The sequence below is a fragment of the Sciurus carolinensis genome, chromosome 5, assembly GCF_902686445.1.
Source record: "Sciurus carolinensis chromosome 5, mSciCar1.2, whole genome shotgun sequence".
Classification (NCBI taxonomy): domain Eukaryota; kingdom Metazoa; phylum Chordata; class Mammalia; order Rodentia; family Sciuridae; genus Sciurus; species Sciurus carolinensis.
This window is the reverse complement of record NC_062217.1, coordinates 99477731-99487518: the sequence shown is the minus strand read 5'-3', so window position 1 is coordinate 99487518 and position 9788 is coordinate 99477731. Positions and strand designations below refer to the sequence as shown.

At 36.8% G+C, this 9788-nt stretch overlaps 1 pseudogene; it reads right to left on the bottom strand.

Moving 5' to 3' along the window:
• Positions 1-5832: 5832 nt before the first annotated feature.
• LOC124985334 (rab GDP dissociation inhibitor beta-like) lies at positions 5833-7219 on the bottom strand (annotated as a pseudogene).
• Between the last annotated feature and the right edge of the window lie 2569 nt (positions 7220-9788).

Below are 9788 nucleotides of genomic sequence, written 5' to 3'. Positions count from 1 at the left end.
GAAGTTTTGACTAATATATGGTACAGAGATTACTGAACCAAATATTTTTAAATGTTCAACTCAAATTATGAAAAATAAACGTGTGTTCAATGGAATAGTATACAGAAATGATGAAGAAGGAAACTTTGCCATTTGTAAAAATGAGGATGACACTGGAAGACATTATGTTAATTGAAACAAGTCAGGCACAAAAGGATAATATCACATGATCTCACTCATATGTGCAGTGTAAAAATGTGGATTTCATAGAAGTAGATAGTAAAATAGTGGTTACCAGCTGTAGTGTTGGGGTTTTGGGGAGGACTGGAGAGATATCTGTAAAAGTATACAAAGTCTTAGTAGAAGAAAAAAGTTTAAATCACGTACACATTCTGTTAAAATTTGAGACTAGGAAAGACCAGTTGAAATCCCCCGTTCAGTTCAGCAATGATGTATTATTACAATGACACTATACATTTCCTTGGAACTCTATCCAATAAGTAGGTTAGCAAGACATTTATATAAAAATATTACAAAATCAAATCAAAGCATAATCACCTTAAAAGTGTACCAAAATGTTAAACTAGACTGATAAATTTATCTACTTAAGAAAAATCTACTTATATTTCACAAAGAAAATGTGATTTCAGATAAAACTGCCGCAAATTTCTAAATGCATACATGTAATAAGAAATTCTGGCAAAAGGAGGAGAATGGCTAAAGGATCAGAAATGGGATTATCTAATTATTTTCCATTAATTAATGGCTGCTACAGGATGAGTATATAGATTAGGGATAGTACAACCTGGAAGGAGATTGAAGTCAGATTCTTTAAAATATTTAATACAAGCAATGGAGATCTGCTTTAATTTTAGAGCCTGAAAGCTGAATAAAATAACATGTTCTGAAGCAAAGAAAAACAACTGTGTGATGAATAGTAAGCAGTGAAATTTAGGATATTTCCAAATTTAAGTGATAAATCATCATAAAAAAGGTAATGCTGACTGCTCACTAAATGCCAAGTATTGTTTTTGTACATAGATAACTTTTGAACAGTATTATTAGTATTTACATTTCAGTAATATTCTCATTTTACAGTTAAGAAAGCAGATAAAGTAGCTGGGTGTGGCAGTGCACACCTGTAATCCCAGTGGCTCAGGCAATTGAGGCAGCAGGACAGCAGATTCAAAGCCAGGCTCAACAACTTCGTGAAACCCTGTCTGAAAAACAGGGGGGCTGAGGATGTCTCAGTGGTTACATGCCCCGAGGTTCAATCCCTGTACTCCTTGAAAAAGAAATTAAATTATGTAATTTGTCTAAAAGAATTCATTTAATGAAAATGGACTTGGGTTTGGCTCCAGTAGATAATACATGCCATTTTGGTAGGGGTTGTGGCTCAGTGGTAGAGTGCTTGCCGAGCATATGTGAAGCACTGGGTTTGATCCTCAGCACCACATAAAAATAAATAAATAAATAAATAAATGAATAAAATAAAGGTGTTGTGCCATCTACAACTAAATAAAAGAGATTACATATGATTAAAACAATGACTGCCCAGTATACTGGATTTATTTTTAAATTTACAAGTTGACAAGCTAGAATAACTAAAGTAATAGTTGAAATTCATGGTTAATAAATTGAAGAGCCAAAGATCCATAGATCTCTCTCCTCCTTCAACAGTGAACAATGAAGGTAGATACTACTGTCCTTTCCTCCCCCTAGTTTTGTTGTTCCTGTTGCTCATATTCTGTAAGACAGCATAAATTCTAAAAGACAATTTTGGATGAATACATCATTAAATATTCATGTATAAAAACACTAATATTTATGCAAATGTGTGTGCGCGCATGTAATGTACATGAGTGTGCATAATTTTTCAGGTCATAAATCACATATATGACTTCAGATTAAATTTCACTTCCCAAAATTATTTCCATGCTCATTACTTCTACTGGAATTTTACACCATCAGGGATTTTTCAAAATTAACTTTTACTGACACAGTATATTTATATTTAGCAGTGAGATTCATTATGCCATATTCATACATGCACATAACATAATTTATTCTCCTTCTAATCAGAGACTTTTGACAAGAGAAGTGACCCTGATATTTACATTCTAATTTTATTTTAGCTCTTTGAGTTCCTGATTTTATGGGATTCAGGAAGTCCTATTAATCATTACTTATGAGCAAAAGTTGGTGTTAAATCACTTGCACTTATCCTTCTCTGTCCTCATTCATTAAATCAACTCTCTATACTTTATTATAAATGCTAATTATACTCTACCCCCACTTTCTAAACTGGAATAAACCAATATAGCAAGATGCCAGTCACAAGGTAATATTTATCTTATCCTTGTCTTAGTGCCAGCTATGGAAGTTATATACTTAAATGTCCCTTAAAAAAACTTGTCATGCCATGAATGGTGTGGCATACCCATAATCCCAATGATTTAGAAGACTGAGACAGAAGATCAAAATTTCAAGGCCAGCCTAAGCAACTTAGCAAAACCCTGTCTCAGAATAAAAAATATAAAAGGGTGGGCATGTAGCTTAGTGTGCTCCTGAATGCAAAACCCCAGTACCACCCACACACCCCTCCCAAAAAAAAAAAAAAAGGAAGAAGAAAGAGAAATTAAAACAAACAAACCAAAAATTTGCCACTTAGCTTCAAACAGTACATAAACCATAAGGTCTTCAAGTACTATTTTGGGGATCTGCACACAATGTCTGAGTAAAGGCAATTTTCTTACCAGTTTTCTCATAGCCAAAAATTGAATACTACAAAAGCGCTAGGCACAGCCATTCCTGCCCAACTTTGGACTCCTCTGAGCTGCCTATCCTGTGGAGATCCTGTGTAGTTGGCTGAGCTGGTGCCAGATCCACATGGTATATGAGGTGGTGCTGCTCAAATCTTCTTCGACCTCTTCATTACTCCTCTGAGACCTTTACTCTCCTCAGTCTGTTGGTATCTGCTTATTCAAAAAAGGATACCGACATAAGGAGTAAAACTTCTACCTAAGTAGAACCCAGATTTGGAAAAAAATAAAAAAGAAAAAGAAAATCTTCAAATAAATTATTTAATATATTTATAAGAGCACTAGCTCCCCCTAAACCCTTTGATTCCTTTCCTTTGGTTGCATATTCTGTCTTGAAACAGCATATCTGGTAGAAGAACAATTCAATATCAAAGAGATTATTTCCAGGTGGCAACCACATTATTTTTATAGTAGATTTTTATAAGGCTGGAGCCTTTTGATTGTAGGATTCATTTTAAGTCAGAGGCAATTCTTTGCAGGTAACATGTCTATGTATGGACATGCTGTTGAAGACTGACAGAGGAAGGGCAGCAAAAGCAAATCCATATGCATCATTGTGTTAGTCACATTGACAAGGCTCTGGGCCTGCCAAGCCACCCAGTCAGCCAGCTGGTTCCTGCCAAGAAGCAGCAGCAGAGCTGTGGAGCTGCAAAGTGGCATCCCTAGTAGTGGGAGGGCCCTGCCGAGTGGAGCCCGCCATACAGGCAAGGTGCAGCGAGTCAGCCCCAAGACCAGCCAAGGTTACCGGATTCCTCACCCTGTGGCAGCCCCGGAGGCCAGTCACAGAAGCACACTCTGAGGACTGCAACCTCCTACTTCCTGACCTGCCATGGGAAAATTGAAGTGGGACAGATTTGAATGAAAGTTGAGACTCAAAAATTGGCCAATAGTTTTAGTACGTTTCCAAGCCCTAATTAGCATATATTTAAACCAAGAGCAACTTAGAAGTTTCCAAACCCTAATTAATATAAGTATGGACCAAAGGCAGGGAACAAAGTGTTATGTAAACCCCTAGATTAGCACAATCAGTAGGAGAAAACCTGCTTTTGGGTCCCCTCTTGTGGTGCAAGAGTTCTGTCCCTGTTCTTCAATATTTCCTATCCACATACTCACTCATCATCTTCCGTGGATTTCATTCTTCTGATTTAGGAGACAGGAACACAGAAATAAGGAGAAATGAAGATGAGCTGCTGGGTTCTGCTACAACACTGGAGGGCATGGCCTGCCATTAAAAGCTGCAACACTTCTCCAATACAGAGGCCTGCACCTTGTGCAGACTCCACCTGCCAGCAAAAGAGGTGAATTCAGTTTTATCTCAAAACTCTAATTTCAACATGGATGCTGGCTAGATTCTTTATGGTGTGTAAAATATTGGAATTCCAGAATGGTTTTTTGTGGTAGTTTATTTGGGTAGTCAGGTGGTATTGCACAGGACAGATGTGAACAAGAGAAATACATGGTGACTGAGTTGATGAAAGTACACATTTCTTCCTCATATCCAAGAGGAGACAGAGAAAGTCACCCAGTTTCAGTGACTTAATGGTCTGCATGTTTATTTAGTGAATTCAGAGAAATTGAATCACAAAACTGATCTTGAACTTCCAATTCATCTTATTTTAATTCTGACTTATTTTTCTAATTCAATAAGCACCCAGGAATACATTTAATGTTTGATCGTGAATTATGTTGATTATGGCCTCAGAAAATTTTCTTTCCAGCAGTGTGAATAAGGCCTACAATTCAGACTGGTGATCCTGCAGTTCAGGTTTTGCTGCCTTACCATGTGCATCCCTCCATAAGGAAAAATGTGAATTTTTCATGTTTGCCTAATTGTGCATTGCAAATTTCACACTGTTTGAGATAAGGATTGAAGGCTGACCATAATTATGGTCCCACATGTGTACATTTTATTTTAATTTGGAACTTGCTTGACATTAATGTCTTTTAAATACTATACATTATAAAATTCCCTGAAGTTTTCACAAGGGTGAGTTCTGAAATCAGAGTATCTAGGAACAAGCCACAGATTTACTCACATATTGACCAGGGCATGTTGCTAAATTTTTCTCCAACATAATTTCCTTAACTTTAGAATGTGTACATGAATGATGCTTATCTTACAGAGATGAGGTATTATGCAATAAAATATATAAAATGTTATAGTGGCCATAGAAATGGTATTCTTTACAAACAAGTGTATACCCAGTGAACATTAACTTCTTTTTTTTGGCACCAGGGATTGAACCCAGAATTACATAATCAATGAGCCACATGTCCAGTCCTTTCAATTTTTTATTTTTTATTTTTATTTTTTGGGGTTCCAGAGTTTGGCTTTATTTTGCAGTACAGAAATCATTTGGAGCCATTTTGGGATAGACATCATTGAAGTAGAGGCTCTGTCAAATCAATACTGCATTGCAGCTTGGTCCATTTAAAGAAGCCATACCTGGGATACAAAAGATGCTTCCACATTTTACCTGCTTTTTAATGAAAGGTTCCTTTCCCCTTCTCATCAATTTTATTATGTTAAAAAACCACATACTGGCTTCCTCCAAATGAATCCCTAAGTCTGGAGTTTGGTTAGAAGTTTATGCCCACATAAACCAAACTTTTGGCTATGGTATTTGGGCCCTGCCATAATACTTAACACAAAATGTAGTTACAGGGAATATTCAATTTAGAATCTCCTTAATGTCAAGATGGCACACAAATTGTATGAATCCAGCTCTTGAGCAGAAGAAGCATACAACTGCGAAATCTACCCTGATTAAAAGATACAAATACTGTATCAAGTTCTCTGTATTGATATCACAATGTTTAAAACTGCTCCTTCACTAGAAAAAAAGCCAGTTAAATTGAACAGAATGTGGTAACTGGCCAATTCTGAATAGCCACTCCATGAAAACAAGTTAATACATGATATTAGAAAGATGAAGGGGAAGAGTATTTACTGATACAATGCTCTTCAATCTCTCCATTTTTTGATTACAAAAGCAGGCCTTACAATTTTGATTTCATACAATACGCATTATTTGTCAAATATTAAATTTGTCCTAATTAGATATTAATGTGTACTGCTGTTAGTCTTCCCCATAGATGTCATTTTTCTTGCGCTTCATTTCCTCAAAATCAAACTCAGATCCTGTCATCCTCTTATAGATGTCTTTAATGTCATCACAGGTCGTCTCAAAGTGAATTGTGGCATCATATGTGCGGGAAATAAAGATCTGACTCTCTTTTCCCAAGTCTTTTGGTACAAGGAGGTCACTGATGCTAACAAATTTTTGTTCAATTGGTTCCAAGAGTTCCAAAGCTGGTCTGATTTCTTTTTCAGGTTCCTTGGTTTCCACAGTTGTACTAACAATGGCAATGTACTTTCCTTGCGCTGCCACGTTGTGTGCAGAGGAGATCATGCAAACGTAGATATCAGACTTTCGATTGACTTGGTTCTGTGGAATAATGATCTGACAGGAGCTGGCATCATTGGTGTTCTTGATGGGGTGGCTGAGGATGCATATAACTCTGATCACCTGGCCCACTTTTTCTACCCGATCTTTTACATAGCTGGGGTCACAGATGAGCTGCTTACAGCGAGCAATCTCTCCTTCAGACTTTACACCAACCACTTTTCCATTTTGCACAATGATTTCTTCAATTGGTTTATCCAACATGTAGGTACCTCCATAAATAGCACTCAGCCTTGCAAATCCTTGTGGCAACTCTCCAAGGCCATAGAGTGGATAAAGGTATGGGCTTTTGCCATATCTTGCCAAAGATTCACTGTAAAGTTTAATTCTATTAATGGTTTCACAACATGGTTGATCTAAATAATCATCAGTTCTGTAAAGTGCAAGAGCATGACCAGTAAAATCTATAACATCTTGGCCCAAATCAAATTTCTTATACACTTCTTGCATCGTGGTCTTCTTAGGATCGATACCCTCAAAAGTTCTAGGATCTTTTTCATCAAAGTTGGCAACATACACTAGGAATTTTCTGAAGCGACGCTTTTCAAACAGTCCCATTAAACTAGATGCCAGGGCTTCTGCTTCAGTGGAAGGAACCTTGTAGATTTTTCCTCCCTTATAAACAAAGCTCCCTTCAGTCACTTTGAAATCCAGATATCGAGTGACCTCTGTATAAAGCAGCATCTTAACCAGCTGACCATTAGCCATAAGAAACTTGGGAATTAAGTCAACATTCCAGTCTCTTCCTCTCCCCATTGATGCTGGTGGTGGTCCTGGTAATTTAAATCTTTTGTATAAATCCTCCAGTGGTGTTATAGATGCACTTTCTCCTCCTTAATATGGGTTTCTAGCCATATGAAGAACCTTCTTTCCATTCACTGACATTATTCCAGACAGAATACATTCCGTCAGGCCGGTGCCCAGCACGATCACGTCGTACTACTCATTCATGGCGGGGCAGGGCGAGGACCGAGGATCCGAAGAGAGAGAAAGCGCAGAGGCTCTGCAGCCACCCCAAGGAGGTGGGAAGGTGCTCCGGTCATTTCGGGCCCCAGGGAAAGGGAAGAGCGTAGGAGAGGTAAAATGGAGCTGAAGAGGAGGTGAGGCCGACCGCCACCTCAGACGGGAAGAGTGGAGCTGGGCAGGGCGGGGAGGGAGGGCAGAGAGGAGAGGGCGCGGCGGGCCTCAATTTTTTATTTTGAGACAGGGTCTCGCTAAATTGCTGAGAATAACTTTGAACTTGTGATCCTCTTGGCTCAGCCTCCTGAGTTGCTGGGATTATAGGTATGTGTCACCATGACCAGAAGTGCTAGATTTTCTTAAGGGGTCCCTTAAAACCCTGAATATTTAGCACCACATAAAAATAAACAAATAACATAAAGGCATACTGTCCATCTACAACTACAAAATATATATTTTTAAAGAGATGCCTGTCACTCTAAAATGTGTGATAATTAATTAATTAAAAGTAACTACATTTATCAGTAATCTGCACATGCAAACACCAAAATGATATTTTATACTCACCAGATGGGAAACATGTTTATATCCTGGCAATGTTTTAAATGATAGCAAGAATAAAAAATAAAAACTCTTTTTTCACTTTTAAAGGAAGTATTAATTGGCAGAGCCAGTTTGAAGAACACATTAGTAATGTCCATTAATGAGGGTCTATATGTCATAAGATGATGATTTCCCTCTTAAGCAAATGCCCATAAGAATCTCTCTCACATCTTTATGAGAATGTCTGCAAAAATGTTTAAGTAATTGCTTATAAAGACAATATTTAAAAATTAAAAATATAAAAGACTAACCCTACTGGTTACATATATACAAATGTGTTAAGAAACATAAGGAAATGCTCATGCATTGTCAAAACCAAATGGGAAATTATTTTCTATAGGACAGGCACCAAAGGTGGAGGATGTGATTGGAAAGTGGTTGACAGGAAGTTACAGCTGAATTGTTGTTCTTATTTCTTTCACTAGGTGTGGGGTAAATAGTTATTTGTAGATTTTTTAAAGCTGCATGGCATCTTTTATTCTGAAAACATTTGATAAAAAGGAAAGAATATGTCTACCTGAAAAGAAATATGTAAGGATTGTAAAACATAACCTATCAATATTTAGGAACTAGTACATGTTTAGGAGCTAACAAGAGAAAAAAATAAAAGAAAAACTAAACGGTGTTTAAAATTTTCCATAACTATTACCAAGACCACAGACAGTATGGTAAGTGCTTTAGCTAAATTTAAAATTGAACATTTTCTTTTCACTCTCCTGTCTAATTTGTTAACCTCTAAGACACAGAAGATGACTTTGATGACCATCAAAGATGAAGTTATCTTAGAACAAAATATGAAGTAAAAGTGATTCATTGGTTAACTTCTGGAAATAGTTAAAGAAGCTAAGAATTCAGCTCACAATCAAACATGAGAGATGGGTACTAGGAGCACAGAAAGGATAGGCTACTGCAATTGGTTTCAGAGGTGATATCCATCAAAGAGGTGCTGGAGACCCTCAAGGGGTATACCCAAGGAAGTATACTAGAATTTACTATGTCAACACACACCTTGGAAAAGCACTGCTGCCCTGTGCATGTCACTGTGGGTTGGCAAGAAAGCTCTGACCATCACAATTAGATCAAGTCTGTAGATTATAGTGACCATAGCTGGACATGATATTCCATATTTCAGTGACTGAAAAAATGCTGTGTTGAATTTCAATGTGAGTTGAAAATCACATATTTCTTTCATAACATTTCATGAATAAAGCAAGGCATAGATTCTAAGCAGAGAAATACAATTCCACCATGTGCTGAATTAAGACAGTCAACATCAATGAACTATCTCAATGACACCACAGAGGTAATAAATTCGTCCCCAGATATAAGGAGTGCATCATTTCTTTCTCTCAACATTTCCAAGAGTCTACTATATAAAATTTACATTTACTCTGTCTTTTAGGACACAAAAATCTAAGTATAAATGCAAAACTTATCTGGACAGGCAATGCTGTTAATTCATGATGAACCATGAAATCCTGGAATCAGTTTTAGCCACACTGCTCTTACTACTGTCCTGCCAAATGGATGACAGCTCATTGTTGGAAGATGAAACCACTGAAGGCCCTCGAGAATCTCTGAAAGGGAAGAAGAGAAGAGAGCCCTGGGGAGTAACAATGTACGTTAAAAAAAAAAAATAAGAATTAGGCAAAACATGGAAAAATAACTTTACTTGAAGAGATATTTGTGCTATCACTAAACAAAAGCAATTTGCATATTACAGCTATTTTTATTCCTAAATTCAGCAAATGTGTAGTGGTTTAAAAACTCATGGATTTTGTGGAATATCCAAAACTATGTAATTGTACAGGAACAAAAAGCAGCCCTTAATTCCTTCAAAAATCAACAAAATGATTCAAAATTTGATACCACATTTTTATACATTTTTAAGATTTTTTTCTATGATATATAGAAAATAATAAATTCCCATTCTCAAATATTCATTATTTTAACATTT